The sequence below is a fragment of the Bidens hawaiensis genome, unplaced genomic scaffold (assembly GCF_021521415.1).
Source record: "Bidens hawaiensis isolate Kalapana, Puna unplaced genomic scaffold, B.hawaiensis_p1.1 tig00083392_1, whole genome shotgun sequence".
NCBI lineage: Eukaryota > Viridiplantae > Streptophyta > Magnoliopsida > Asterales > Asteraceae > Bidens > Bidens hawaiensis.
Genome location: NW_027503987.1, coordinates 4309 through 28486, shown reverse-complemented (window position 1 = coordinate 28486; position 24178 = coordinate 4309). Strand labels below are relative to the sequence as shown.

Genomic DNA, 24178 nt, shown 5'->3' with positions numbered 1-24178 from the left:
TAATTTTAGAATATTGAAATATAAATGCAGTTTGAGTGATATTATTTCAATTGAAGTAGACTCCTAATTTTTATTTGCTCCTCAAGTTTTTTTTAACAGATTAAACATTTGTAGGAAATATTGGCTTTAGTAAAAGAAATGCATGAGCATCACCTTCTTTTCGACACTACATGTAACAAATAAAACGATCAATTCATCTACCGGTTACTGCAATATACAGTTAAGTCAATTTGGCCTCAAAATAGTAAACTAGGGGCAAGCGCTTCATGGTTTAGAACCAAACCTATGGAACCTTGGAGTCGACCATTATCGTTTTAGTGGTTCAGCTTCGGATGTTGAATTTCCTCACACATCGGTTTTGGGTCAGCTTTAGCGGCTCTAAACCTATGATCACTATCTTCAGCTTCCATTTACAGGGTTAGCAAGCAACAACAGAACCAAAACCGTGAGAACCGAACCAAACCCAAATCATGAACCTCTAAAAAGGTTCAGTTTCGGTTTCTGCAATGTTATCTAGTCGGTCTCGGTTCTGGCCCGGTTTTGGGTTGGTGTTGGCAGTTCCAAACCAATAGTCACCCCTAGTTAATTCTGAAAAAGGAATCGGGGGTGGTGGTCATGCACTCCTGATCCTTCCGTCCCGATGGACGATCCCACCCTTCACAAAAGCCTCCTTATCAGTATAATTTCCCCATCGTCATCCCGGTCTTGATCCCACTCCAGTACAATGGGAGATCGAGATGATTGACCCACAGGCAACTGGGGTGGCAGATGAAAGGGAAAATACTACCGATCAGGAACTGATCTCTGAGACTTTAAAATCAAAACTTGACAAGAATATTTGACCCGTCTAGCGCCTAAAATATAGAAAACAGTAACACCACCCACCCTTGTTGACGATAACTCGTGCCTCAATATTACCTTACCTAAAATAAAGGATACACAAAGATCATATCTATTGTTAGTTCTTAAGAAACTTGAGTGATCTGGTTGTAATCATAAAAGTGCTTCAAGCTATTCTCAATAACGATTTCCACCGGTGATGCACGCGGGGTACGTAAGAGACTTTGTAACATCTCCGACTGTTCATTCTTGTTAACTTCTTCAGACTGGGTGACCTAGCTAAGATAAACTTCACAAACTCAACCCCAGACTTAAAGTTAGCGAAATCTTCAATCCCCACTTCATTCAAATGCTCCAACCAAACATCTGAATATTCTTCCCAATTGATGGAATATTCTTCCAATGCATCGGAATCTTCTTCCAACTCATCATAATAATCGAAACAAGACTCAATATTAATCTACAACAGGAATTTTGTGTTAGGGAACTTTGGGGGAATCAAAACAATAGGAAACAAGATACACTTATACTATTTACCTCTAGCTTAATTTTCTCCAAGTTCGGGGAGCATTTGATCAAATCACAAAGAAAAGGCAATCCATGGCCGTCAATAAAACACATATCTTCGATAGTGCAGTATTTGAGGTGGATTAGTGAGCTTGGAAGCTCTTCTGGAACCGACACTTGAACTAACGACTACAACCGTAGATAATAAAAAAAACAACGATTAACAAAAAAAAGTTTTAATCTTTTTTCTTTTAATTACATACATTATGGATAAATATTACCTGAATAAAATAACCTGATGTGGTTAGATGTTCAATCATAGGTAAACAATTGAATAGCTCCACAATGCTGGGAATCTTATCACCGAGAATATCATCAATTATATTCTGCATTGACTTAAAATAGTGAGATACGTTTTTGAAATGCCCATGAGAATGGATATACAAGTATGAACTTACCAGGTACAAGCTCTTAAGTGAAGGACAATTAGATAAAAAATGTAGAACACCTTCTGTTGAGCTCGATAAGCATCTTATGGATAAGCTTGTAAGGCTACCAAATCCATTGAATATAGGCTTATGGTTGATAGCACAATTTATAAGATATAAATCCGTTAAGTGGCGCAATGAGAACACAGATGAGGGTAAATCATACAAATGACAACCGTAAAAGGTAAGGGTTAACTTTTTGATAATATGGTTCCTGGACAAATGAAGTATTATTCGATCAATTTCAAAACAGGTGTCATGTGCATCCATCTCAAGGGTGAACTGACGTATTGGACCCTGGCGTAGTAACAAAACTTTGTGTATAGCACAAAGATATTCACACCTAATCTCCTTGTTCCTTGCAAGTTCTAAGTCAGACATTTGCCCCCAGTCAGAACAAGACGGTATCTTCTCTTTAGCTGATCTTTTGAACACATAAGACCCATCAAACACGAGTTTAGGAACTGTGGTCCATTTGTACCTCCAATCCCTTGAGAGGATACTTGTCCTGGCTGCCTCTTCAGTTGGTAAACGACATAGGATGCTTTCTATTATAGCTTGAGGAAGTGTGGTCAAAGACATTCAGACATACTTTGTTTACTACTCACACAGAGAATATAGACCAAATACGACATAATAAGTGGCCATTAATAAAAAAGAGTTCGTACATTGGTGTGGCTATGATTCTTAATTGGGTGTCTGGATGCGTGCGCTATAAGTGATAATCTGATGAACACCATATCAGTTCGAGTGTTTGCTCGTCGTTTAGGCCGGTGAGTGAGATTTCTGCTCATTGCAGTCACCTCCGGGCTTCTTCGCACCTGGATATTACTAGGACCCTTGTGCCCCGGCCCTTGATCAGATAAAGCTGCCCGCCCTATGACCCACAACTAAAAATGAGCCTTGCGATGAGACTTTGTTTTATAGTGTCACTTTGAGTGATTCACCTTGTTTATGATTAATTCTAAACATACATATAATCAGCAGCGAAAAGGACGAGTCAAATTGTCTACATAAATTTATTTCACCTACCCTTGTTTTACATAATCTATAACTCCTTTAAATGATTATACCCTCAACAGTCAACACCATGAAAATGATAAACAAAAGAAGCACATAAAAACCATCTCCTCCAACCTGTTTAGTTTACTGTCACATAATAAGTACTTTCTAAACACGCATCTAAACACCCCCTAAGTTTCCCCAAAAAGAGACATGTTTGGCATTCACAAGTGCTGCCTCGTGGCCGGGTAATAAAAATCTTTTATTGACAAATTAGGGAAAATTATAACAATTGCCCTAAATTAAATCCCTAAATGTATGCATGTAACAAAATCAAAACAAAGAATCTTACTAGAAGAGAAAACAGAGCGCATGAAACAGTTAAAAAATCAAACAAATTAACTACAAACCCTAACAAAAGGAGGTGATACCTGTGTTGAGTTGAAGAGGGTGAGTGAAGAATATGTGTAAACTGTAAAACTTAGCAGTATTAAACTAACTTTATTTATTTTTGCATTTATGCGGTATGTGGTGAAATATGTTTTTATTTCACAGCCTTACGTCATGTGGAGTGTGATTTATTCATTTTGCTTTTGACACTTTTGGTTTTCTCGCGTCTGAAGCTGTGGAGCTACTTACCCGTGTTCAGCGGGTCATACAAAGTAATGTTATGACTCCAAGATCAGCAAATATAGTTTTTAAAAGATTGGGTTTTGCGATTCAAAAAGGGGTAGCGGCGCAGCTTGTTGCTTGCCTTCTGTTTCAATGTAATCCAAAAGACGTTGTTAATTGAAATGTTATAATATAAATGGCATAAGGTTCCTATCTTTTTTTTGTTTAGTATTCGTGACTTAAGGGCGTAGCTACTTGGGGACGGGGTGGCCTTGGTCACTATCAGTTTTTCGGTTAATTGGATAAATTTTATGATTTTTCCTAAAAAATTTTATAGGTATCAAGCGCGGTCACCCCCAATATATTTTTCCAAAAAGCTAACACTGACAACTGATTATATATATATATATATATAATACTCGATCACTTGATTTTATTTATAAAGCCTTGCAGTTTTTTTAAACGAAAGTTACAAAATAGTAGTCGAATAGTAAAAGCTTTGTTTTTATAAAACTCAAAATTGGGGAGGGGGGGGGGGGGTGTGAAAATCAAAACTTGTTTAAAAAAAAATCAGGGATTGCAATTTTGATTAGGGTTTGGAAAAAAAAAACCTGCTACCTCATATCCTCACCTACGCCCCTGTTCCAGCCACCGCCGTCCGCCACCCATCGCCTTTTGCTCAGCCTCTGTCTGCAAGGTAATGATTCACCTTTGTTTAGTTATTAAACATTCTATTGCATTTATATTGATTAATGTTCAAGGATTATAAAATTAGGGGTTGTAATTGTAGAATTGTAGGATTTGAGGAAATTAATCAGCTAAGCTTGTAATTGGTATTGTATGATAAAATTTTAGTTTAACTCAACCATATTGAATCTTTTTAATTAGGTAAATCATGGAAAATTGATCAACTAAGCTTGGTGATTTACATAGAAAAAAAAATTGCTGATATATTTGATTTCGAATCCATAATTGAGGAATTCAAAGATTTTTAAGGTCGTCGGGCCGCTTTGTATTTCTTCTTCTAGGTGCTCACACTTCCTCTCGCATTATTATTATCATTAATATTTTAGGTCTTTGTTGGTTAAAAAGTTATCTATTTTTTTTAAATCATTTTTAGTTTTTTTATTGTAAGAAAAATCATTTGAATGAATGGAGAAAAATTAAATATATAGATGTCATATTATTTGACCTGACCCAAATTACCGAACCGAATTTTTGGGTCCGTGACTTCGGTCACCCCCGTGACTAAGCCCAAGCTTCGCCACTACGTGACTTGTTGGAGCTCCATAAATTTTACACGTTTCCAAGAAAGAAAGCAAAATTTTTTCAAACGATTTGTTTAATAGCGATTTGGTGCTTGTGAAAAAAAAAAGAAACAAACTTGTCCATAATGGGGTACCTTCTTCAATTTCGAGCTTGATTGAGGTAATAAAGGTGTTGGGATTTTTATGGGTTAAGAATACTGGAAATATGTTTAAAGTGTAATTTTGTTTCTTGTCTATATTTGTATTGGTGGTCTACCATTTTGCTAGTTTTTAATGAAATTTTTTGTTGGTCGTTCAAAAAAAATGTGGCTTCAGAATTTTTATTTACTTACCTATATAATAGAATAGCATTAAATGGATAATAGTAGAATAAATTAACTAACATGTTTAAATTATTTAAATTTTAATTATTGATTTATTTATTTTGAGAAAAAAAATCTTAAAGCCTAAGCTCGGCTCTCGCTCGTATGGTACCTCCAACTGGTCAGAGCTTAGTCGAGCTCCTTTGTGTAGTATGAAATCAATATGTAAAAGTCCAAAATACACAAGGCTCGAGGGCAATAGCTAAACGAGCTTTATTTGATGCTTGAGCTTGATAAGACTCCGCATGTTTCGTGCTTTTGATCGAACATATCTCAAATAGCTCGCGGGCAGCTCGGTTCGTTAACACCCCTAATACAAGCAAATGAATAGTGGGTTCGTGAGAAACGGTTTAAGGCAAGTGTCATGCACCCGCGTTAGTAAGCTCTTTTGTTGGAATACGAGCTTGGTGATATGATTAACCATTAATTGTGCAAATGAGCGTGTGATATGTTAAAAATGTTATTGTACAATGTACACATATAACAGATTTGTTATGTGCCTCTTGAGTGGGCATTAGGCCATAATGCATATACTTTAGTTTTTATTTGTTTAATTTTATTTACATGTAGTGTAGGTCGTGAGTCAATTGTTTGTTTAGTGCATCAGTGCAGGGGTAGTTTATTTCCAATTGCAGGCCCATATAAGCCTTGGTGTTTTGCTTGATTATTATGAATTATGAATGAAAAATATGATTTGAAAAAACTAAAGTCTCTTTTAAAAACCTATGATTTCTAGTCTGGATTCTTTCATATTTTCTTGGACATTTCATTAACGTTTCCGTTCGTATCAAGATTTGAGGATTATTTACCGTAAATAATGTTATGTTTGATCATATGAATGTAATGGGTTAAGGTATAAAGATAGGGAAAAGGGTATGATTAACTAATTAGGAATAATCATGTATGTGTATTTGGATGTTTTTAAATTAGTTTAAAAAGATTTATAAATGGCAACTGTTATTGGTTTAATGTGTAAGATGTGTCTTTAGAGTTAAGAATTACAGTTTTGGGTCACTCGGTTTTTATGCTATAATAATGTATGTCGCTTGAACTTGGTTCACAACGCATGGGATGGCTACAGCATTCGCAACAATAAATGAAAAAAATTAAGAGGGTAATTAACTTAACTCGCCTCACAATAGTGAATTAGCCTATAGATAGATGTCCCACTGGTCGTTAAAACTTATGTCTCACACTTTGTAATGAAATTGAATGTAGTAAAAAGTAAAGCATTACACTTTAGTAGATTTGAGTTTTTTTTAATGTAATGAAAATGCCTATCATAACAGCCTAACCAAAAACAAATACATTACCATAGTTAATTCTTCTTTCTTATGAAGCTTATTTTCTTCACATTTCACATAAAGCAACAACTTTCTTATGAAGCTTATTTTCTTCACATTTCACATAAAGCAACAACTGTACGGGCACACAGCGAGATATAGCTCCTGCACTCAAACAGTCATCATTGTCAACTGGAAAATTATGTATGTTATTTTTAACAAGGCATGCTACATAGAGACGAAATAATTGGTCTCTTAAAACTAAGACCAAAATTTGACGAGAATATTTGACCTTTACGGTGACTAAAATATTTGACCTTATCAACCATATCTCGTATGACCAAATTACCTAACCTGAAATGAGGGATATAGAAGAATATTATCTATTGTTGCAGCAACTAATTGAGTCCAGGAAAATCTTTCTGAACTAACCAGAAAACGAGTAGCGATACATGATTATCATCATAAATCTCAACATTAGTTGTTAAGAAACTTAAGTGATCTAATTGTAAACATAAACCCGTTTTGAGAGAATCTCAACAACGATTTCAACTGATGATATGTGCAGGATATGTGAAAGAATTTTTAAAATCTCCAACTCTTTATTCTTGTTAACTCCATAGGGCTCGCAATATCATCTTCTTCAGACCGGGTGACCTAGCTAAAATAAACTTCACAAACTCCAACTCAAGCTTATGTCAGGTTTGTGGAGGCTTGGGCTCAGGTTGGGCCCGGTTTACTTGAAGATGGATTAAATGGGCTTTATAAAGATAGAAGACATGGGAGGTTTTGAGCCGGCCCTATATCTCTTTATTAGGGTCCGTTTATGTTTTCTTGTTCCCTAAGCTAAAAACCCTAGACTAGTCTTTATATATTGTAATCGCTGTACTTGTAATTCCTCACGGGTGAGGCAGTAGCAATAATAGATACCCTGGTTGCAGCCCGTGGACGTAGGTCAGTTTAGACCGAACAACGTAAATCTCGCGTGTTCATCTTCAGTTATTTTGTCTCACAGTATTATTTGTGTTTGTGTGTGTCCCAGATCCTAACAAGTGGTATCAGAGAGCTTAGGTCCGTTAATCGCCAAAGAACACGATCGTAAGATTAGAGTGGGATCGAACTAGGGTTTCGTTTCGGCAGCCAGCCATCAACCTAGTCGTTTGATCATCGGAAGCATCAGGTAACCGTTTACATAAAAAAAAGAAAGAAAGAAATATATTGCAGTTTTGCAATATTTGTCTTTTTGGTTCTTTGTTTGTGGTTTTGAGAGAAAGTAACCGCCGTCACCATCACTTTGTTCATCAAGAAAAAGACAATAATGATATAGGATTTTGTCTTTTTGTGTGATGAGATATATTAGAGCCGCAGATGAATTGATTTCTTTTGTGTTGCTTTGACTTTTGTTCACGTCAACCAAGGTAGCAGTTTTTGTGGTTGCTGATTATTATCAAACCAAGGCAGTTTTGTTGGATATTCGTTCTTTCTTAAACCCAGGTTCAGCGAGAAAGAAACCAAAGAACAGGTTTGGGTTCTAGTTTGCTTCAGTTTTTTGATTACTGATTAGGGTTTGGGTTGGTTCAAGTAACTTTGGTTGATTCATGGTCTTGGTTTGTGTTTGATCATCGCGTTTTGGCATATTTATCGGGCAGTGTAGCCGGTTGGTTTTGATTAACAGAGTTCAGTAGAACAGTCGTTAAGTTCAGGCCCGTGCCATTACTGTGTCTGTCTCTGTTTATTATCTAGGTTTCGTTTAGCCATTGTCATGATAGAAGACGGAAAGGTAATGATACAGAAGTTTGATGGGAAAAAGTTTGGTTGGTGGAAGATGCAGGTTGAAGCGTTACTTTGTCAGAGAGATTTAGATGTAGTGCTAGAAGATGAAAAACCAGAAAAAATGTCAGAAGCAGATTGGAAGAAGTTAGACAAGAAGGCTAGGGCTTGTATTACTTTGTCGTTGTCGGAAGATGTTGCTTTCAACATCATGAAAGAAACCACAGCCCGTGGTATGATGGATGCACTATCCAACATGTATGAGAAGCCCTCGGCAGCAAATAAGGTCTATCTTATCCGAGAGCTAGTGACAACTAGAATGTAACAGGGTGGGTCAGTTACAACGCATATTAATAATCTTAATTCGATCTTGTCCTGCTTAGTGTCAGTCGACATTAAGTTTGATGATGAAGTTCAAGGTCTTTTGTTATTATCCTCTTTGCCCCACAGTTGGTCTCAAACAGTGACTGCGGTATGTAGTTCGTCTACAAAAATTACTTTTGATGGAATTCGAGACTTGATTCTTGGAGAAGATTCAAGACGCAGAAGTTCAGGCGAATCATCAGGTAATATGCTAGTCACAGAAAGGCAGAGGTAGGAGAAAAGAACGAGGCAGTGGGAGCAGAAAGAGGAGTCAGTCTAAGACTCGTAAAGATATTGAATGCTGGGGTTGTAAAGAGATTGGACACTTCAGAAATCAGTGTCTGAATGGTAAGAAAAAAGTAAACGTTACAGAAGACGACACAGATGACGGGGTCACTAGTGATGAGGATTTAGTTTGTAGTGTTGAGAGTAACGTTGATTCCTGGGTTATGGATTCTGGTGCATCGTTTCATGCCACTCACTGCAGTGAAACGATGAAGAATCTAAAGTCTGGTGATTTTGGAAGGGAAAGACTCGTGAACGATGAAGTAGGGATGAGCTCGGTACCGTATCGGTACCGAAAATACCGATCCCGAAAATCGACAAATCTTGGTACCGGTATCGATACCGAAATATTCAGTTCGGTACCGGTATGGGACCGGGACGGTACCGGTATTGAAGATAAAAATTCGGGAGATACCGGTATCGTACCGTACCGTACCGTACAGATCCCGAAACTTAAAACTTTGGTACCGATTTCGGTACCGGTACCGGTTCGGTACCGATACCAAGTACCAAATGCTCATCCCTACGATGAAGTTCTTAATGTTACGAGCATAGGTGATATTGATTTGAATACTTCAGCTGGTTCATGGACTTTGAGAGATGTCAGGGTTATTCCAGGTCTAAAGAGATTGTTGATTTCAGTTGGGCAATTGGATGATCAGGGGCATAAGGTTAAGTTCGGGAACGGGCAGTGGAAAGTGGTTAAAGGTAATCTTGTCAAGGCTCGAGGAAGAAAGACAGGTTCGCTGTACATGGTCAGTTTACCGTTTGAGGGAGTAACCGCCCCAGTTCAGAAGAAAGTCAAAATCCAGTTCACAGAGTCTATTGGGCAGAAGAAGGTTTGTTTTGCAGGAGATAAACCTAGAGCCATAGGTCAGATTCAGGTTGAACGTGTATGGAAGGGTTCAAGAAAACTAGTTAAAGGTGTTCGTGACAGTGGGAGCACTGACTGTCAGTCAGTCAAAGCTTCAGTTACATCTACCAGACGACAGTGGGCTAAAAGAACCAGTGTTCCATCTGTTAAAGTCTATCCAGAAGGTTACCTGCTACATATGGAGAGTGTTGTTTGTTCTCGGGATATCTCAGGATCCGGCAGTTTGTGTAAGTGGGAGTCGGTAGGGACAGAGAACGAGTCAATGGCAGTTGTAGCCATGAGTGATGTGTTGGAGCTTGGGGGAGCTTCAACGGGTCTTCAGGTTATCTGATGAGCACGTGAGTCGAGGAGATTAATAGAGGTACAAGTATTCACAGCGGATGGCAGTTTGAAGTTCCTCAAGCCTCCAAGTTGGAGATTGTTGGGTTTGTTGAGGCTTGGGCTCAGGTTGGGCCGGGTTTACTTGAAGACGGATTAAATGGGTTTTATAAAGATAGAAGACATGGGAGATTTTGGGCCGACCCTATATCTCTTTATTAGGGCACGTTTATGTTTTCTTGTTCCCTAAGCTAAAAAACCTAGACTAGTCTCTATATATTGTAATCGCTGTACTTGTAATTCCTCACGAGTGAGGCAATAGCAATAATAAATTACCCTGGTTGCAGCCCGTGGACGTAGGTCAGCTTAGATCGAACCACATAAATCTCGCGTGTTCATATTCAGTTATTTTTTCTCGCAGTATTATTCGTGTTTGTGTGTGCACCAGATCCTAACAGCTTAAAATTACCAAAAAAATTTAATCTCCACTTTATTCAGACGCTCCAATCAAACATTTGAATATTCCTTCAACTTAGCGGAATATTCTTCCAACTAAGCGAAAAGTTCTTCAAACTTAATGGAAGTGTTCTACAAACTTAATGCGCTTTGTGTCACAGCAACAATTAGTATTTATCTACAACAGGAGTTTTGTGTTAGTGAACTTTGGCATGGAAATCAAAACAATAGGATTCAAATTAGGGCTGGGCACAGTTCAGTTCGATTCAGTTATTAGGCGAAACCGAAACCGAAACCGAAGTAATCGGTTATTTGAATATACAAACCGTTCGGTTTTCTAGTTTTTCGGTTATTTTCGGTTTCGGTTCGGTTATTTTTGGTTTTTTTCAATTATGTCATGTAGACATTGAAAAAAAAATAAAAATAATAAAAATGCATATTTTAAGCTTGTATAAAAATGTATTAGAGTATCACATATATATTGAATTCAAAAAATAGGCACGTGTTACGTGGAACTATACGAATACAAAGTTGCTAAATAGAGTTTAAAATTCAACAAAGTTCTTAATTAAAGAACATAAAAATTTTAGTCCTAATATTCATTTATCATCTTATTTATCTTCAAAGTATAGTCCAATCTTCATCATCTTGATAATCTTTATCACCATCAATCGGTTCGGTTCGGTTTTTTAAAAATGGATAACCGAACCGAAACCAAAAATTCAGTTATTCAGGAAAGAAAAAAAATTAACTGCCGGTTAATACTTCGGTTCGGTTAATTCGGTTTTCTCCTCACCCCTAATTCAAATACACTTATACTATTTACCTCTTGCTTAATTTTCTACAAGTCTGGGGAGTATTTGATCAAAACACAAAGAAAAGGCAATCCATGGCCGTCAATAAAACACATATCTTCGATAGTACAATATTTGAGGTGACTTAGTGAGGTTCGAAGCTCTTTTGGAACCGAGTTTTGAACTAACAACTTCAACCATCGGCAAAAAAACAGTGATTAACAACCACAGTTTTAATTTTTTTTCTTTAAATTGAATAAATTACCCGAATGAAATAACATGAAGTTATCGGATGCTCAATCACAGGTAAACACTTGAATAGCTCCATAGACCATAATGCTAGGGTTTCTATGACCGAGAAGATCGCCATCATATACATGTTGCATCGACTTAAACTATTCAGATAAGTTTGAAAGCCCACAATAATAGATATACAAGAATCAACATACCATACACAAGCTCTTAGGTGAAGGATAATTGGATAAAAGCTGTAGAAAAGTTTCTTTAGAGATCATTATGCACTTTAAGGATAAGCTTGTAAGGCTACCAAATCTATTGAATATGCCAATATGGGTATATGGTTGATAGTACAAGCAGTATTAATTAAGATATAAGTCCGTTAAGTGACGCAACGAGAAGATAGATAATGGTAAAGCATACGAATAGGAACCATCAAAGTTAAGTGTTAATATCTTGAGAGTGTGGTTCCTTGACAAATCAAGTATTATTTGATCAATTTCAAAACATGTATCATCTACATCCATCGAAAGGTTGAACTCATGTATCGGACCTTGGTGCTGTAACAAAACTTGGGGTATAGCATGTGAACGTTTACGCATAATATCCTCGTATATCCATTCACTTTCAAGTCCGATATATCCTTCCAATTACACAAATAACTCTCTTCAGTTGATATGTTCACAGAATAGTGAGAAAACTTGAGTTTAGGAATCATGGTCCACTGTACCTCCAATCCCTTGAGAGGATACTTGTTCTTGCTGCTTCTTCAATTGGTAAAAGACAGAGAATGGTTTCTATTATGGGTTGAGGGAGTGTGGTTATAATATCCAATCGCTGAGCTTTAGACGAACATTTAGGTTTCATCTAGACCAAATACAACATAATAAGCACGCGATTGAAGAAAATGTTCATACTCACTAAGTCACATAATAACTTTTAAGCACACATCCAAACGAGACAAAATCATTTTCTTATGCTCATTCAAATTAACAGGTGGGGTGTTTGGTTGTGCGTTTTGGAGGTAATTTATCATATGAACGCTAGCTATATCAGTTTACAGTGTTACTTTGATTGATCTACCTTCGCCTATGATTAACTTATAAACCTTCATATAATCAATGAAGAGTTAAATTGCGTATATAGACTTATTTTACCCTTGTTTACTTATCTATTTTGGAAACCCTCAATAGCATCTCTTAACGCTAGCTATATCCTTTAGCAGCTTATATTTTGGAAACCCTCAACACCATCTCTTAACACTTTGTATTGCAGCCTTTAACTCACATAATAACTTTTAAGCACGCATCCAAACACCCCCTAAGTTATGAGCTTTAGAACCAAGGATATGAGTTGTAAAAGCCCTAAAATCCTCAAATAAATGTGTAAAAATAAAAATAATCAAAATCAAAACTAGAAACGAAAACAGAACGCATGAAACAGTTGATAAATTCAAAAACCAAGTACAAACCCTAACAAAAGGAGGTGATACCTGAATTAAGTGGAGAAGGTGTGTAAAGTGAAAACATATTTATCTCCCAACTTATATCAGTATTAAAACATTACTTTACTTTTACATTTATGTGAGCTCAGAATTTTGTGTTTACCTAATTATAACATATTTAAATTATGTAACATTTACGTGAATTATTAAAATATAAAATGATAATACCGTAACAAAAGGGTAAAGTAAGAGTTTACAAAAATTAGTGAAATGATTTGAAAATTTAAAATACGTTATATATAGGTTCAATGGTCTCACTTGTTACAAACGATTTATAATAGAATCGTAAACAAGAAGACGCGGAAAGAAGAAGGAAATGGTGAAACGGAAAGAAGAAGCGGGTCGAGTGGGAGCACCACTCCCCGGTTTCAGGACAGGAGGAGCGAGTGATACCAGCTCCTCCTACCCTATAGAAATTAATTATTGCCAAAATATAATATAATATTATACTATATATTAATAGTTTGTTTTTTATCGGGCAAATACCACAAAAAGCAAACATATTTTCTGTTTTTAAGAATATTTTACCAAACTAGTGTTGGTGGAAAAAGTATTTACTATTTTGGTGTTCTATGAAAACTATTTACCAAACTAGTGTTTTCTTTTATTTTCTATTCACCTTTTATTATTAAATCATCATATTAGAGTTTCTTTTTTTTATTTTTATATTAGTTAACCTTTTTTTATATTTTATCAACAAAAATTTTCTTATCTTTTTTTTATCTCGTTGCTATTCTTTTTATTTCTTTTTTTTAATTGTTTTCAAATGTATTTATTTTTTGCTTTTATTTAAATATATTCATTTTACGAATTTTATTTTTTAGGTTTAGTTTCGACACTTTGACGAACCTAACCGATACCGATCAAATCCACGTCGAATAATCACTGCAACGTCTGGGTTTTAATAAATTATGTTATTTTTTTGTTTTAAATATGTTCATTTACGAATTTATTTTTGGGTTAAGTTACAGTACAGTAACGAACCTAACTGGTACTAATGTTCTGGATTCTTTTCGTTTTAAATATGTTCAGTGTATCATATTCATTTTATTTTACACATTTTTTTTAAATTTGTTTATAGTTGTAGAGATCGGTAGCGACTCAACTTCATTTGGCATTTTTGCCTTTTTGTTTGTGTTCTTTGAATTTCATATTTTCGTTTATATTTGATATTGAGACTCGTGGCTCGTCGCAGGTTAAGTTTTAATATTTGGTTATCTTTTTATGTTTCTTATTTCATTTTGAATTTATTTAGATGATTTATTTGTTTTTATATTTGACAATAGTAGATAAAAAATAAAAGAAGAAGAAAAGAATTATAACAATTAGTGAAAATACTAAAAAAAAGAAAGAAAGAAAAGAAAAGCTGATTGATAAGAAAATATAAATAAAAAAAAGAAGATACTGGATTGATGGATAAAAATATACATAAGCATTATGCTATAAAAATAAATAATCGATTAACTAAATAAAAAAAATTAAAAGACTCCAATAAAAGAATTTAAAAATAAAGATGAATAGAAAATAAAGGAAAACACTAGTTTGGTAAATAGTTTTCATGAAACACCAAAATGGTAAATACTTTTTTCACCAACACTATTTTGGTAAAAAATTCCTGTTTTTAATCAAAAAAGTCTCAGAACTCAACTTTTACATATAAAAGTCCCTTCACTTGTGAATTTGAACATAAAAGTCACTCAACTCAAATTTTGCACAAAAAAGTCCATCAACTCAACTTTTGCGTATAAACCCTAGTACACTGAAATGACAACTCATGATTACGAACACGAAACGAACAATCGGCAAATATTTGCGCTTGAAATCGAAACGAGGTATGTAATCGAAAAATAAATTAACAAATAAACTTGAAATCGAATCACGAGAATGATCACATATATCGCCGTTTATTATTCTTGTTTGATATCACCGATTTATGTGTTGATTTTCCATTCTTGTATCTTTTTTTTTAAACTTACATTCCGGTTTGATAATATCCACATATTAAGTTTTATAGTTATTAAGTTTCATGTTATTTGGCTATCTTAATATCGAGTTAATATTAAATTATTATTAATGGTAGTAATATGGTTTCTTCATACTACTTGCATTCCATCAACAATTATTTAATTTTTGAAGATGTTATTTAATTACAAGTTATGTACATGTTTTTTATAAAATGGATTGATTCCCAAATGATTAAGAGGATGATTTTAGTAACACTACTTATGAAGCAAGTCACGAAGATGAGGAATTGTCAGACTCGTTATCAATGACCTTGAAGATGAGGATCTTGTTACTACTTTATATGCAGAAGTTGAGTTAAGGACTTTTTTGTGCAAAAGTTGAGTCGAGGGATTTTTTTATGTAAAAGTTGAGTTGAGGACTTTTATGTTCAAATTCAACACGTGGAGGGACTTTTATATGCAAAAGTTGAGTTGAGAAACTTTTGTGAGCACACTAGAAAATATATTGGTTTTTTTGTGATTTTGCCCTTTTTTATCTAGTTGGTTCACAAATCTATATATTATGTGACTCGTAACATATATAGACTATCATCGGTTTGACTAATTCTAGTTTCTTATTCTATTCGCACATCACACAAAGTAACAACTCTACACTGTCGCTGCCGCGATGTCAGCCTAGATTATATCCTACAGTTGATATTTTAAGATATCAGACTATGAAAAACTTAGAAAGTACGTCAAACTACCAAAATCAACTCTGAAACATTTGATTTTCTTGCATACATTATCCCCAAAATTACTAATATATAAAAGAGAAGTTTGGAGATGCTAGAATATGATTGGTCCATTTGATAAGATTATATTAAACCAAGTTTTGTTTTGTTTTTTGTTTTAAACTTTGATAATTATATTTCTAATTATCTTTGTTATGTTTGTTTTTCATTAGTTTAGTTCCAATACCAATATACCATAACGTGTGTGACAAAAACTGACATAATTTGCGTAGACTTAGTGCATTTTCTTTTAGTTATAGTACCGTAACGAAACTGCCCGAATGACAATTCTTTTTTTAGTCTGGTTTTATAACGAACGTGAAAAACCCAACCAAATTTGCATTGACTCACCGCCAGGGACCAACAACGCTCGGGTTTTACCAACGCTCAAGTTTCACCGACCAACGCTATCCCAATGTTCCATCTTAGTTTTTATAACTTTTTTTTTGTTTTAGTTTCCGTACAATAACACATGTAACAGAAACTGACCGAATTCAAGTCAACTTACCGCCTCAACACTTAGGACCGGTAATGCTTGTCTTACCAACATTCGGATTTACCAACGTGCCCGGTTAAAAACTAGTTAATTATTAACTAGTGAGCTGACCCGCCGCGATGGCGGCGAGGTCTGGTGTATTGTGCATGATCAGCATTTGAGGTAATACCCGACATATGATATTTACCTAGTTTCATATATCAAACTTAAGTAACAGCCACGTTAACACACCTATGAGGGTTGCTGCAGCCACCTGACAACATGTCAACCTTTGACCGCTTCTCCTTTGGAGTACACCTTTTAAGTTTCCATTATTACATGTATGTCACAAAACATGGAAACGCCTTTGCACAAACAAAGCTCTAGTTCCCATTGTAATCCAAAAAGCCCTTCATTTGCTCAAACTTCATCCTCATTTTCATTTGCTCAAACTTAATCCTCACTTAAACACTGAACCACATTCAAGTCATATCTTTTGAAGTAATTCTAGTTCATTCCAGATGAGTCCTAAAAAAGCCTAAATAAATAACCTAAAAAAGTTAACTAAAGAGAGCATATACAAAGATCTTGTCTGTATAACAACTCACACTTTGTTCTCAAGTATAAAGTTCATCCCCAACGTTAATCGGTATCATCTGCATTCAACACTTGTTGATTCATCTTCCCAGAGGCATAAGGATTTGATTCATCTGACAATGATCCACTTTGAGCCAAAGTCCTGTGACAAATGAAAAATACTTCATTATTAAGACTATTTTAGCTTAAATAAACAACAAAGCCATATAAACTCAAATTGCATCCCACAATAAGTTAAACTACATCTCACAACAGACTAAGAAGCAAACCAATCACCAAAGTAGTGCACGATACGATCTGAAAGACTACCATAATTGCTTCCAATCATCATTGCCCTTTCATTTTCAACCAACGGGACGAAAATCTGGTGTACAAAAATCACATAAAACACATGTATTATAAAAATTATAACTACTTTTAAGTTGATAATTGAGCAAATATAAATCTCGAGTATGAAGCGTACCTTCGTACGCTCAAGTTTCTTTTGATAATCATTATTTGTATACCCCAACTGCTTAAACTGAGCAGGCCGATCAGCTGCAAAAAAGAAAGTTATTGAACGTGTATTGAATTAAAGCCATAAAGGTGGGATAGCAAACCTAGGATTCCTAAGAAAATAACCAAACGAAACAAAAATTAAATTAAATAACACTCACATGAAACAGAAAAATGAATGCAGTCTTTTATGTTTCGGTCTATGATTGTCTCTCCCGTCGTAACCGCCATAGCCGATTGGACCGGATGGAATCATGCACACTCGCTGGAAAACAGAGACCGCCATCACCTAACCATCATACGCCCGCCGCCGCCGAAGATAACGTCCACAGTCGAGCATCGCCGCTAGTCGCCATGGACGACAAAGCCGCCGACAAGGGCTACCCTCAGGGTTGAATCAAACATCAAGCAAAACCTACCAACAAACCACTGTCGTCGATGGTAGCAAGGAGTGACGGCGATGGGAAACCAAAATAGCGGTGGCCGAGCGAGAGGATTGTGGATGCGAGAGAGAGTGGCGGAGCCACGTAATAGAAGCACAACCAATAAACTCTCCATAGAGATGGTAAGTGAAGCAAAAATATTTCAGTTTTAGTGGAAACGTGGAGAGGTGGTTGAAGAGGGAAAGAAGGCGTGTAAGGAAGAAAGCTCACCGACCTTGGACAAATCTTGTTGCACAATGTTCGGTGAATAGTTAGTGTACCCTTCGGTATAAAGTTTGTTTACGTTCATTCGTTTGATAAATAAGCGAACACGAACAAGAAATGTTGTTCGTTTAGTTTAATGCACTAACATGAACAGAGGCTGCGTTCATTCATTTGTGTTCGTGAACGTTCGGTAATGTGTTCATTACTTCATTTATGTTCGTTTGTTTATATTTTTTTATAATATTTTAATCATAATAACCAATCTAACATTTAAATTTTATAATTTTATTGTCTGTGTTCAGTTAGTTTCATTAATAGTTTTTTTTATAAAATCTTGCTTTAGCTGACAACAAATCTAAATTGTGTTTAGTTGACATTATCCTAACGAAACCGCCTATTGGGGGATTATTATTATTATTATTATTATTATTATTATTATTATTATCTCAAGTACTTACCTTTATATTTAATTAAGGTGATTATGTTCGATGTTTGGGATTAAGAATATTACTTCTTTAAAAAAAATAAATAAATAAAACAGTCCATGTTTGCTTGCGTTCGTAAACAAGTTCAATTCCTTAACGAACGAACACGGACAAGATTTTCTATCCGGTTAGCGTTCGTGAACAAGTTTAATTGTAACCGAACGAAGGAACATAAACAAGGCTTAGTTCTGTTCGGTTCAGTTCGTTTACCGTCCTAGGCAAGAGACATGGTTTCTTTATATTAGCATTTGGCAGCCACAGCCCACATGTTTGGCATTCGCACATTTGCGATAACAAATTACAGGCACTGTTATGAATTTTGAAATGCAGTTATAAACAATTCAAATTGATTTACGTTCTTATTATATGAGAGACTGAAAGTTATAATAAGCCCCAAATAAATATGTGTAGAAATAAATAAACAAATGATACAACTTCTTGACACCATGTAAAACACACAAACCTGCGCCAGCAGTCAGTCGGTCAGACGGAGGCCGGATTCACAACAGACGGCCAATTTAGGTGAGAAAGTAAAATAGGAGTGATTAACGTTTTAGGGTAAATGTAAACTCAAACATGGGTAATTATTAATTTACTTAAGAATTTAAGCAAATTGTTATTTTCGCATGTGTGGCGTTATTTTCACACGTGTGGCTTACGTCTCAATTTAGGGATTAGATCCGCATTGCGTCAAAAATTAAAAAAAAAAAATACCAAAAACCGAGTACCGAGTATCGTATTGAATTTATTGGTGAAGTACGAGTATGCGTACATTTATTGGTACGGGTATGTCGGAACGGTACACATTTTTGTTTTTTTTCAAATCTCCTACGATCTTAGTACCGGTATGGGTACGCGTAACAAATAAATTGAAGACAAAATGGCAAAAGACATCCTTTATGTTTGACCTGATTTTCATTAGACGTCCTTTAATGAAAGAAATAGCAAAAGACATAACTCATGTTTCAAATTTGTTTCACGTTACGTCCTTTGTCACTAACCCAGTTAGTTTTTCTTGTTAAATCTGGTCATGTGCCTTGCATATGAGGGCAATGTGGTTATTTTACCCCTTTAAAGACTGTTTGTGTAATTAAACTAAACATTTGACCTTTTGAAAAAATACATTTATTTTTCAATAAAATAAAAAATATAAAAAAATACATTTATTTATCATCACCATCCCCTCAGTCACCACCATCAAACCTATCACTACCAAAAGCCTAACCCTTGGTTCCTCAAACGCAACTCTCCGTTCCCAAAATCAATGGTCGCCGTAACCCAACCCTTCACCGAAATCCAGATCCATCAGTCTTTTTGGTTGTAGGAACTGGAATTGAACATAAAATCGGGACATAATTATATTGATTAGGGTTAGGGTTTGGATGAAGATGGTTGGATTGAAATGGGTTTTGGGTGAAATCGGAAGTGGGTCTGCCATACATGTTATAACTTTAACCAATCTTGCTAAACTTCATTCAAGATTCACATGTTCTCAGAAGACGACCCGGATGAGTCATCCCACACCGACCCATTACCAGAACCCGTGAAAAAGCAACTGGGTAATTGCGACTTGAACGAATTAAGGTCGGAGAAGTTACAAAATCCATTGAGGGATAATTGTTAGTGGGAATTTGCAAGATTATTAATGGCCGAATTCGCCCAGGTGGGTCGCCAAAGCCAGCCCACCAAGACCCCAAAGAGAACCGCAATCCAGAGAGGCGCAACAAAGACCATGAGATCCGACAAGGCGACCATAAACTAGGTCCTCGTAAGATGGTCAATAGCGCCTCAACCACGGCCATGGTGAAATGAAACCCAGTTGACAAAGGGGTTTGGTGGGTGAGTGTTGTTATTAGTAATATTATTATTGGGTGACTGGTAAGACAACAAGGACAGTGGATTAGAGGATGAGAAAGAAGATAAGGAGTGACTGATTAGGCTTTTGGTGGTGATGGGTTTGATGGTAGTGACTGGTGATGAATCTGAAGAGAGAGGGGATGGTGATGATGAAATAAATGTATTTTTTATATATTTTTTATTTTATTGAAAAATAAATGTATTTTTTCAAAATGCCAAATGTTTAGTTTAATTACACAAACAGTTCTTAAAGAGATAAAATGACCACACTGTCCTCATGTGCAAGGCACATGACTAGATTTAACAAGAAAAACTAACTGGGTTAGTGACAAAGGACGTAACGTGAAACAAATTTGAAATATGAGTTATGCCTTTTGCTATTTCTTTCATTAAATGACGTCTAATGAAAATCAAGTCAAACATAAAGGATGTCTTTTGTCATTTTGTCTTCAATAAATAAATAAACTAGTCAAAAAGAGCAGAATATGGGAGTTTTCATCCCGCGTTGACCGATGAAGAAAATGGAATCATTCCACCTTGATATAAATAAGAAAGTAGATTCTTGTCCCATATCGCTAGATTACAAAAATTGTGAGCTCCTTATAAGGAAGAGAGCTTATATGATAATATTCTTGTATGACACAGGCTCATATGATAATATTCTTGTGAGCTCCTTACCCGAAATGCATGCACACGAGCTCAGACGATAGGCGCAATGTGGCACTTTGATGGCGCATTTTTAATTATCTTCCCATCACTCTACGCGACGGATGAATAAAAGCCTCGTTCGCGATACGCGACGTGGAGGTTACGTTGGCATGACACGTTGTCTGCCACATGGCATAGCCAGAGCTGACTCGGCAACTCTATAACCTCGTCGTGCTACGCCACGACCTTTTTTGTAGGCCGTCGCGATACGCGACTGCCCCAAAAATCAACTATAAAAAGGAGGGGTCATGGTATGTTTTCCTCACTCATTCCACACTTAAATCTCTTACTCTCTCATATAATTATAGTAAAAATATTGGTATAATACCTCGAGTAGTCGTAACTAATCCGATCGAAAGAAGCTTCGTACACGAATCCAAAAGCTCTGTCTGAACAAGGTAAGACTTTGTGTCATCGTGTAAATCTCGTGATTATAGGTTTATACTAATTTAGATATACTATATTGTACTTAACTAGGCGTTTAATACCAAGAAGCTCTTTGTTTCTAAACTTGCAAGGTGAGACATTCGAATTTTTGTACAACTCACATTTATAAATTAGGGTTTATCCCTACAAAATTTATGTTTGTATAAATATGGGTTTTATTCCCAGTTTATAAAATAAGAATCATGGTGTTTTTATACTTTGATAATTTTTTTCCTAACTACGGTCCTGATGAATTTTCCGATGCTAAATATTTTAATAATAAACATCGATACCACCGCTCGTATTCACGGCTCCCCTCCCGGGGTACAGGGTTGGGGGTTGTGGCAGTTGAAGTGGTATTAGGGCTACTGGTTTAAGCAATATATGTATTTTGATAATACCTAATCTTAAACATAAGAGTTAGGAAATAATTGTATCCGTGTTAACTACACGGATAAGATTCTAACCACACCTGAGTATAAATAATATGATTATTTTTGCGTAGTTTGTTGTTTTATTGCTTTTGATTAACAGCATGAGTGAGCGCGCAGAAGCCTTCCAGAATATATCCATTAACACCGAGGATATGGAGGTAGTGAACCCTATCGAAGACAATGCAGGAAACCCAGAACCAATGTTCCAAACACAAGCCCCAGCACAATCAAACCCAAAAAGAAGTGTAAGGATTGGCAGAGAGGACTAAGAAGAGGAAAAAGAGAAAGAAAGATGGTAGTCACAACACCACAACCACCTGTAAGGCCCCAATCCTAGGCGCCCTATTTTATCGTTGGATTTACTCATAAACACAGTTCTAAATATCAGAGTTAATTAAAACTTTCTTGGAATAATTAAAACTTCAACCAATATATTACAAAACACAAATCCTAGTTTTAAGCATTCAAATTTGTCTTTGCAAAATACAGCTTTGCCAAACATAACACCATAACATTCTTCTCAAGATGCCAGCTTCTTCAGTCCAATGTCATGTGTCCCCCTCAAGCCAGCTGCTTTACCTTATATGCCTGCATGCATACTAAAAGTCAGCTATGCTAAGTGATTTCTAGTTAATCAGGCAACATACATTACATTCACATACTTATGCATACGCATCCGAAGATACATATTACATACATAACCTGCTTACCTTTCCTTCATACATACTGTCACACCCCCAACCTAACGCGGAAATGCCGGGGCGTTAGCCGATTGCTCATAGCTCGAAGATACTATCATGAATATAACTGACAATATCTAATTAATTATTTTATTTCAAATGTACACACAATATCCAAATATATCAAAACAATTCAAATAAATAAATATAACAAATTTAGATTATGTTTGTCTTCATTAAATCCTATGGTTTTGTCTACTATCCAAACTTCATTCTTCAAATTCACATGATAACATGCATATGCATAGAAAACAGAGTTTGTCAACATAAAGTTGAGTGAGATTATCACCAGTTTTGCATGTCAATATAAATAAGCATAACGTAGTAAGTGCGGTAAATGAATCAAACCATGAATAAGTAGTGATACCGTTGCCAAGCGAATCGGGCTGGAGGAGACTCTTAGGGTTTAGTGTAAAGTTTATGGTAGGAGAAATAAGGGTTGTATATATAGAAATAGCAAAAACGAACCATATTTGGAAGATTTACCTGTTTAAGTAACTAAATACGATATTAATGACCAAATCAATGAAATAAGCCAGAGATTTCATGCTTGATTGTTAAGCTAAAAGTATGGACTTGTATTTTGGTTAATATCCCTTTTTTTGACCTTAATTCTCTCAACTTATGCCTAAAATAAACGATTTTAATGCCAAAAACAAGTTAGGAAAGCAATCGAACTAAGGAATCTGTCCAGGTAAGCCACCGCGCTGCGCGGTCACAAGAAATGGAGCCCGTCGTGCGGCACCCCGGGTGACCAATGATAGGATTTTCAATATATGACACATTTAGTCCTTGTAGTTTGATTAATGATCAATTATTGAACTTCTTAGAGAAAAATAGGAAATGAACAATATAAAAAGGATGAAGGGACTAAAGTGAACATTATAAACTTAATTACTTATAAATACTTGATTTTTGATAAATAACAAAGATCTAAAATGTTCTCGGGTCGGGTTAAACACAAACGAATACTAGTTTGGAAAATCCAAGATGTTACACATACGTATGTACGTACATACTACATACATACATACATACATACATACATACATACATACATACATACATACTACATACGTAACTATCTCTACCATCTCAGATATTATTAGGGTTTTGGTCCCTTCTATCTCATATATTATTAGGGTTTGGTCCCTTCCATCTCAGATATTATTAGGGTATGGCCCTTTCCATCTCAGATATTATTAGGGTCTGGTCCCTTCCTGACGAATAACCTTACCACCATACATACTTCACTTATCTGCTGTTATATATTTATATACATAACCATACACTTCCACGTACATACTCTTAGCTCTTTTTATATTATTCGCATATCGTTCATAGACCTTCATATAGCATACACTTACCACTCAAGGTAAGTGTATTAACTAAACACATAGGAGTAGGCACACAACCCCAAAAACATAACAGAGAAAGGGGCTAGAAACTCACCTGAATCCTGTTCCCCTATGAGATAATGGTCACACCTCTTTTCAGCTAGGCACGACTAACTATGTACAAATTACATCCATCACTTAACTATTTCTAATTATATCATAATTCTAGGATAGTGAAACACCTAATGAACGGGGGTCCGCGGGCAGCGCCCTTGGC

At 35.7% G+C, this 24178-nt stretch overlaps 2 pseudogenes; both read right to left on the bottom strand.

Annotated features, from left to right (window-relative positions):
* Positions 1-965: 965 nt before the first annotated feature.
* On the bottom strand, positions 966-2417 carry LOC143607545 (F-box/FBD/LRR-repeat protein At1g13570-like; annotated as a pseudogene).
* Positions 2418-6864: 4447 nt separating this feature from the next.
* Positions 6865-12326, bottom strand: LOC143607543 (F-box/FBD/LRR-repeat protein At1g13570-like; annotated as a pseudogene).
* Between the last annotated feature and the right edge of the window lie 11852 nt (positions 12327-24178).